Source organism: Acipenser ruthenus, chromosome 1 (assembly GCF_902713425.1).
Source record: "Acipenser ruthenus chromosome 1, fAciRut3.2 maternal haplotype, whole genome shotgun sequence".
Taxonomy (NCBI): Eukaryota; Metazoa; Chordata; class Actinopteri; order Acipenseriformes; family Acipenseridae; genus Acipenser; species Acipenser ruthenus.
In genome coordinates this window covers 65,037,947-65,047,539 of record NC_081189.1, presented here as the reverse complement: position 1 = coordinate 65,047,539, position 9,593 = coordinate 65,037,947, and positions in this window count along the sequence as shown.

Below are 9,593 nucleotides of genomic sequence, written 5' to 3'. Positions count from 1 at the left end.
TATAATAATAATAATAATAATAATAATAATAATAATAATATATGTGCTACACATAAGTCTCTTTAATCATGACGAATACTGATATGATCCAAGTACTCAGCACACCCCATTGTATTATTTAATGTTATTTGTCACAGTCTACCAATATGCAATGTACTGTAATTTGTGACAAAAAGTACTGTTTCAGATAATATATTTGAGGGTTGTTTGCTTTAAATGAAATCAAGCTGGACTGAGATAGAGTAATAGAGTGAGATATAGTCAGGCTGAAGTGTTTAGGTTATTTGTAAAATGTAAAGGGCACATGTTTTGCATTTTATTTTGTGCAGGCTTTTCATATAATTGGCTAGCACGTCCCTTCTCCCAATGTTTACTTAGAAACATGTCACTACAATGAAACCCGCCACAATTTATGCATGCATCTGGCTGCTAAATCACAAGTTTACCACAAACACATTGAATGGCAATTACACACTTACCAAATGGGAGAAAAATAGAAATAAAATAAGAGACATGAAAAGGTGAGTAAATGTATGTTTGTTTACTAAACAAAACATTCTACTGAGCGGAAAAAAGCTACAGTGGAAAATCGTATTTATTTAACCTATATCACACTTTTGCATATTAAGCACTGGACTCTGGAGTGATATTCAAATAAAACATAATATGAATTAATAATGGACAGTCTGGCTCAAACTGACCCCCTGCTACCTGCTATAATTAGCTGGAAAATGTATTAAATGCTGCTGAGGTTTTACGTTATAATAACTAGCTCTCCCTAGGGACAGTCTACAGCATGATCTTCTTATTAAGCGGGAGCCTTGCACTATGTACATGCAAGAATGTTCAAACCTATTTATCAACTTCATTAGCAATGCAGTGTTTTTAGAATATTTTTAAGTTTCTGGGTCTTGCCCATATAAGGAAGTCACACATTATTATGTGTTTTATCCACAGCTGTATTAAAACAGCCAGTATCACAATTACATATTTTTTTTAATTCTGAACAATTTTACCTTGCCCAAAAAAGTAATCTCTAATTCAAGTATTGATGCCTTGCCAGTGGAAGAGAACAACACTAAAGTTTGCTATTTCCTATAATAATAAATGATAATACTTTGCATCACATGTGTAATACACATTGTATTTATTATGTGGTCTAGGTATCAAACTTATTAAGTGGGTTGTGTTAATGTATTGATAAGGGCTATACCAATGAACAATTGACAATGTCAACCAAAGGGACTTTTTCGACCTGAAAAAAGAAACAAGGACCAGGGGTCACAAATGGAGATTAGAGAAAGGGGCATTCAGAACAGAAAATAGGAGGCGCTTTTTTACACAGAGAATTGTGAGGGTCTGGAACCAACTCCCCAGTAATGTTGTTGAAGCTGACACCCTGGGATCCTTCAAGAAGCTGCTTGATGAGATTCTGGGATCAATAAGCTACTAACAACCAAACGAGCAAGATGGGCCGAATGGCCTCCTCTCGTTTGTAAACTTTCTTATGTTCTTATGTTCTTATAATCAATGCAAGTATGACAATGTTCCTGAGTAAAAAAATAATAAAAAAATCCTATTGCCCAGATACAGATACAATTTTGTTCTATGTAAAATATGACTCAAATCAGCTTCTTGATCCACTTGGGCAGTCAATCTTAAATCTAGAAAGTCAATCTGGGGGAGAAGGTGGATGGACCATCATCAGTGTGGATGTCTGGAGCTATGTAAAGCAGAAGATATTCATCACTGTCTCAGTGGAGAGTTGACCTGCAGTCATCTATTTCTTACACACTTTCACTTTATTTAAAAAGATGTGGTTCTTTAACTTTTTTGCTTTTAGACAGTGGGAGTCCATGATGTGTTTGCTGCTGCCTGATAATCCCATCTGGAGCTCTAGACAGGAATGAGCTCCCACTGGTTGCTGTCCAGGATGCTGATTTCAGTTTGTTACCCTCAGCGCATTCTCCCACCAGGCCCAAGCCTCGTCTTGTTAATGCTCCCTCCCATTTTCCGATCCGTCTCTCTATTAGTTTTTCTTGGACGAAAACCATTTCCCCTTTTCTTTTTTTCTGCCACGTTTACGTGTGTCACCGGTACTGCCATTAATATGGTAAACAAACAAAACACAAAACACTCATGGATACTAATTCACAGTCCTTCAGCGGTATTATAGCCATAATAGACATTTAAAATTAGATACCATATTTACTTCCTTTGCTTTCGAGTTGTTTTTGAATTTAGAATCAAATTTTTAATATTATTACTTTTTATATGACCTATTCAGGTATTACAAGGACATTATACTGTAGGACAGTGGGAAAAATACAAACAGGTAGTGGTATTTATGAAAATGGTATTTTATAATGATTAAACTGTCTTAATTGAAGTGCTTCCATAGAAGCATGTTCTGTACTGCCCTTGGAAAAACTAGAAAATGCAGTGTTTGGAGATTGGAGACATGGCAGTGAATACAGATACCCTGAAGGGTAGATTTAATAAATGAGCCGGGATTTGAACTGGGGACCTCTTGGTTATAAGCCCTTTTCTTTAACCACTGGACCACACAGCCTCCTATACCAAGGTAACATATGACCTCGAGCCGACAGACAGGGGAACGATCAATTGTGTTACGCTTCCCTTGAGCAGGACATCCAGTTTTCAGATCCAGAAGAGGCACCAGTGGGTTTTGGAGCTGAGGAGACCGGGTTAGATGAGGTGGACCTCATATTATCGGGCTAAATTAGAATTACTTGGTACACAAAGTGAGTTTAGTAGCTCTGACAATTAAAATTCAGTCTTACTTTAACTTAGTTTTGAGACAGAATGTTTTTTAACTTCTGTCTCAAAACTAAGTTAACTGATGTATAGTTATTTATTTTGAGTTACTGTATGAGATGGTTTCTTTGAATTATTGCAATTGCTGATTCAGTTTAATGTACGATATAAAAATAATGTAGGCTACTCACGTCATGTGAAGTGGCGATATATTAAAGTCCTTCAAAATGCCTGTTCTCCCCTTTCTTCTGGTCGAGGTCCAATCATAACGGTGTTGAAATTCTCAGGGTTTGGTTGGTAACTCCCTGGGCAAGGCAACAGGGGCTCATCCCAGTCAACTGACTTGTTATGAAGTACCACACATGCAACGATTATGGCTTACTCTCATGGGTGTGGTACGCAAACCAAATGAGACTGGCAAAACGCTGTTTTAATATTCCAAATGTTCTCTCAATACACGCTCTTGCCTTCTTATGACTCCTAGTTTATTTCAGCTCTGCAGGCGATTTAGTGTGAGAAGATACCTCCTGGAAGGGTAGCCTTTGTCTGCCAAGAGGACATGATGATAAAAGCCTTCTTGAAATTGTAGTTGGAATCAACTGTTCTCGAAAATCCACGCATCATGTGTGCTGCCTGCCCATCGTGCAACCACGTTACGTATTCGAAGATGATGGTCACACGCCATCTGGCAATTGATTGATGTGTAGCTATGCCTGTTGATGAAGCTCTGATCCTTATATTGCCTATGAAATTGAATACGGATATGTGTGCAGTCTATGGCCCCAATAACTAAAGGTATTACATCTGTAGAATAAAACACAGTGCAAATATCTCGTTGCGCCTCTTCATTGGGCATGACAACGTAGCTTTCATGAAGTGCCACTATCAGCTTTGAGATCCTGCGAACAACACGGCAAACGGTGCTTTTGTGGATGTTAATCAGATCCCCCCCAACACGCAAGAAGGATCCTGTGACATAAAATCACAGAGTTATTAAAACCAGAAGTGCTGGGTCAATAGGAATGCTCTGCTCTTACTCTAGTTTGCAGCCATGATTTTTAATACGCACATGGGGACTATCTGGAAGTTCTTGGTTCGTTGCAATTGGTGATAAGTAGCGCACTAGTTTAGACTAGTCCTGAGGTACTAACTACGGGATCATCTGCAGCTTTTTGTTCGTTGCACTATATTTCTCCTGATACCAGCTCCCTGGCAGTCCTCTCCCTAATAGAGCTTCAAGCTCTTTTTTATATTCTGTGGCTGTTCCCAATTAGCACCAATTATCTCAATTGGGAACAGCCATATATATGTATATATATTGTACTTCAATATATTGTGGTAACGTGACTGCCGGTCAAGGCTGGTCAGTGGCACAAATAGCACTCACCCAGAGAAAGTACTGTAGTTTAGTGCTTTCTGCACACTTTTAATAAACTCAACAAACAAAACAGGGGAATAAAATGAAGGTTTTAAACAAAACACCATAAAACTCTTCAAAACACACAAAACGAAACGGTACCCAAGCACAGCTATCCCGGTGCACACTTTATTTATTTTCTCTGTCACCTAAACACTCTCACCACCTCACCACCTCCAAACAAACACTCCTTTGTTTTTACAGGGTGTCACCAGGAGAATACTGTAGATATGAATGAGAGTCTGTAGGTTTATAGTGAATAGTGGTGTTGATAGTGGAATTCTCAGCTGTGATGGAAATGTCTAAAAACGATATACTTCTGCTGGTCTTTGAGATGTCCCATGTGCATTCTAAAGCTGGGTGGGAACTGTATGCTGACTGAATGAACTGTTTCAAACCTTCATAAGAGGTAGTTGAAATTCCAAAGATGTCATCAATGTATCTGAGGTAGAGTTTCAGTGTGTTACCATTGTATTGCTGCAAAAATGTGTTCTCAACTGATCCTACAAAAAGGCAGGCATATGATGGTCCCATTTTAGTTCCCGTGCTGACACAAGTTCAGCTAGTCTCAAAAGGATATCTGTTTGGGACTCCTTCACTATCCGTTCATCAAGGAAGTGTTTTAAAGCTATTAAACCTTCACTGTAGAGGCATTTAATGTCCATCGTACAGGTGCAGTCATTATGAATTCCCCCGACAACGCGATTCTGTGCGTTTTACGGTACGTTGTCATTGCGTTGGGGCTTGTTAAGTGTCTTTCTGACCGCTAGAGGGTAATACCTAGTTAGAAACTGCTGTGAGTATAGATTAATAGCAGGGTCGAGGTCACGTGCTAGAACTAACAAATAACAAAAGGGCAAAGCTAATTTCTAGTAAACTCTATTGTGTAAGGCAACAGCACAAAATAAATAAACTGTACAGTTTACAACCCATTGGCTAAATTGGTCAGATTCTACACAGAATCTGCGCAGAATGATCTCTGTGAATGCACTCATTGCCTCTTAATCAAGTACCTTGTAAACAATGTGTGGCTACTTTTACAATAAACAAATGTCTTTTAAAATGTATTTGGGTGATTTTCTTGGCGACCTTGTTCCTGCTGTTTTCTGAACAAAAGAACCTAAAGGTATCCTAGAATTTGTTCTGTGCCTTATCGCACTATCCTGGCACAGTCGCTCTACATTATGTGATCTTATGGAATAAAGGGCTATTCGCATTACAGCGTTTATTCGCTGCATTTTTCATTTTGAAAAATCGAACCTATGGAGTTGAATGCTACCATTCACACTTGATCGTAATCGCTGCGAAAAATGCTGCGTAACAGGTTTGATTTCTGGATGAAAAACGCTACGATTTCCATAGAGTCCTTCTACATTTGGAGGCAATATCAATCAGGTGCAGGCTGCTGTAATGTTATTGTTCTGATGAAGGAGAGAAAAAAGGGGATGAATGTGGATTCACTCTATAATAAAATACCACTGACCTGAGTATTTAAAAAATAATAAAATAAAAGCAGAGGTGGCCAATTTGATCTAATTTCATTGAACCACAATACTTCACACTGCAGTTTATGTCATTTCTGAGATGCAGTGTTTACTGAAAGTGGATGAACTTACTTCAAATCAACCCACTGGTGGTAATTCTGCTGATAGAAAACACAATAAACGATTAGGTGTTTTGCTTCAACAGTAAAACTTTAAGAATTTTGTTTTGTTTTGTTTTTATTGATGATATGTCACTGCTGTTTGTTTTTACCACTATCACACTGGCGCAAACCGCCCCTCTTTAACCACTGTCTGAATTTAATAGTGCCATGGCCACGCATTTTCACAGGTAGTAAAGCAACTTATTGATTTTAAAATTCAACAGTGTTAACTGTAATTTCGATTTCCTCGCTTATATTTTCCCTTATTTTCTGTTTGTATTGTATATATCGAGATTTGTATTGTGCTGCTTCTAAAGAACAAGATATGCACAGCTAGAATCAGATGTTCCAATGGACATTTGAAGAAGAGAAAAACGCTCATGTGTGAACACAAACATTGCTGCGAATCGGCTGGTTTAAAAAACGCACTGAATAAACGCTGTAGTGTGATTAGCCCTTTAAAGGCAGGTGTTTGTAAACAGTGAATATAGATTAGCCTGCTAGTTGATGTCTCACTAAAAAGGCGCATTTTATATTTATTTTGCACCCTTGCGCCATCTGGTGGTTGATTAGCATAGTGATCTTTTTTTTATATTACTGTCCGAAAAAAGGTGGTTTTAAGCCGCGTGATGTTTGCAACGTCATACCATGTCTGTATCGTGATATCGGGCGACCACAATCTGCCTCCCACTGTAAACAGAATAGGATTATCACAGTGGTAGTGTTCTTTGAAATTGTCCAATATTTGTAGAAAATGTGTAGAGTATTAAACATATGTAGGCAGTGATTCAACAATGGGTTTGAAGATATCATCAAGAAATTTGGAGATTAGTTCAGTGGGGCAGGAACAGGCTGATACTGTGGGACGACCTGGATTGTTTTATTTGTGGATTTTGGAAAGTAAATAGAAACGACTGCAACAAGGGTTTTCTACAATGAGGTTCTGTGTAGATGCTGGTAACAGGTTTTATAGGATGCTGTTATCAATAGTGGAAATCACAGTGTCTTGTGATTTCAGAGTGATATCGTTATCATTATTAGTGTAGAAGATGGTATCGTCAGTTGGTTTTATTATAATGTCATCTCGCTTTTGTAAGTTCTGTAGCTCAGACTGTTCTTCTTTAGATTGATTAAGATGTTTTGTAAGTATGTTAAAATTGATTTGTTGGATTTCTCTTTCACATTTGTTTATAAAAAAAATCTAGTGTTTGAAATTCACCTGAGAGGGGTGTCCAGGATGATTTGGTGGGTTTTGTAACATTATTGTCAGCAGGGTCAGAAATAACTTGGTTAGAAGATGGGTCATCCTGATCAGTTTGTGCAAAGTGAGCGTGCAGACGGAATCGACAGAAAAAAACGGTCGAGTGTCATTGAGTGTACTGAATTCATCAGCTATTTTTTTTGTAGGTACTGTCAGGTTTCACACGTACTCTTTTGATTTATATATATGCTCTGAGCACACTCTTAAACTCAGGGGAGATGTTTAAGGAGGACAGGATGTTTTAAACTCCTGTAAGTGGTTTTGTTTGTGCACTGGACAGGCTATATGTCCAGACAACTTTTTAATATTAAAGAAAATCACACAGACTCATTTAATTTGAAGTTAATGAATCAGAGCAGTAGTAGTGCTCTTTTCAGTTTATTAAATTCTTCAAAAACTGATCAAGTGGTTGCAAGCCACTTTGGATCCCTGCTTATAGGCAGTCTGGGTGTTTCCAGTGCCTTTATAGGTTTATCAGCATTAGTACTTCAATACAGTAATACAAATGGTTATCATATGCTTAGCCTTCAGGCTATAAAATGCAAAAAGCTAAAGCGCCCACCGCTACATTCTAGAACATTCACTATATCACTCCCAACAGCTAAAATATAAATCCTATACCTTATAGCCATGCATCAATATAAAAGAGATATTCAATTCAAATATATGCTTACCTTCCAGTATATGGAAGTGTAGTGTAGGATATATTGAAAAATAAGAACTGTCTTCAAAAGGCAGAGACTTGACTTCGACCAAACAGCAATCAGTTTTTCAGAGATCCTCAGAGCATGGACCACACAACTCGTAGTTAGCAAGTCGCACAATACTTGACCGGGGTTTTACCTTGGTTTTTACAGGATTTTCCCTCCATTGAATACATCAAGTCCCAATTAAATCTGATCATCAATCTGTTTTGACAATTCTTAGCTCTGAGTTAATTATATATTCTAGAAGGATCCGGTCAACTCTTTTTTTTAAAAACTAATTGAATGTGAGCTCATGGTTCACTATCTTCCACCCCTCCTTTCCCTAAAATTAGGTGAACTGGAGTTCACAGGGTCCTTGCTACCAAATGCAATACAAGTATATGTATATATATGAGAGATGTTTTTAATATGTAACACCAGATCTATTTAATTATATTAACCTGGGTCAAAAAAATATATGTCCCTTTTAGCTGCATACCTTTTCAGTGTGTTGTCAATGGGTCAGTTTAACTTCATATACAAATGTGTGTTAACAAAGTATTTGACAAAGAGTGTAGGGGGTTATCATAAGCCTTTGAATACGACCACTAAGCATATAGTGGCAAGTCCAGTTATTTTCATTTAAATTCAGGCTATAATAAACATGTTAAATATAATAGCCTTATATTAACTTGTACCATGCTTGGACCAAGCCTGACCTCTCTCTCTGTTTCTAAAAATTCACCTGCACAAGCAGGTTTCAGACACCCTGATTACTTTCCAAGGCTAGTGTTTTAATTAATATGAAACTCCACTGTAAGCACTTTTCCAAATTCACAGCATTAAGTAATTTTTTGGCCGATTCAAAAGACATCTGGACCGATATCTTTTCAGATAATAAAGAAAAGCTTACATCCTAATTTTTATAACTCAGCTCTCATTATTTTCTTATAATATAATGAGATACATACTCCTGTCTTTCTTAAAGCACCTCCCGTTGGTTATTATTCAAGGTTGGCAAATCCCGCTTTTAAGAGCCAACAGCAAATCCTGCTTTGAGGTGCCAAAGACTAAGCCTTATCTTTTGAAGGTCTAATGTTCTTCCAGAATTATACTGTGTGTCTGAGACAAACATTTAATTATTTCACTTTTAAACTCTACAGTTTCCCTGTAAATAAATACCGCTGTTTATTACTGCAGTAAAACCTTTATATAAGCTAAACATTTATATTCTTTAGTTTAAATGAATTTGTAATGTCTAAAATACTTTTTGTTTAGTTGGAGAAACTGAACTAATTCTTAAATTGATTAAATTAAATGAACATTATCTCAAATGTGTCTAACAATATGTTTGCAATATTGTCAATGCCATGCTTCTGTTATAATAAACTTTTAATATGTTCTTTCAACAGTTTAACTTTAAATGGCATTATAAGATGTATTTCTAATTAAGTTACTTCAGTATAACAGTTGCTTCCAGAAATTGTAATATTATTTTACTCCATTGATAAATCTTTTAAGCTTTTAATGGAAGGCCCAGTTATTTATATCTAAATACAGGCTATCATTAATATATTAGAATGCCATAGTGTTATAGTGACTGAACTAAGTCTGACCTTCTTCACTGTTCATACAAAATCCAGTTAAAGCAGGTTTTAAGACAACCTCTGCTTTTTGCCAATTTTAGGGTTGATTAATATGAAACACTATCATAAGCATTTTCCAATGCTCATTATTTCAAACCAATATCTAACTTAACGTATTAACACATCCTACGCTTTCTGTTCCCATCTCTTCCTGCCAGGT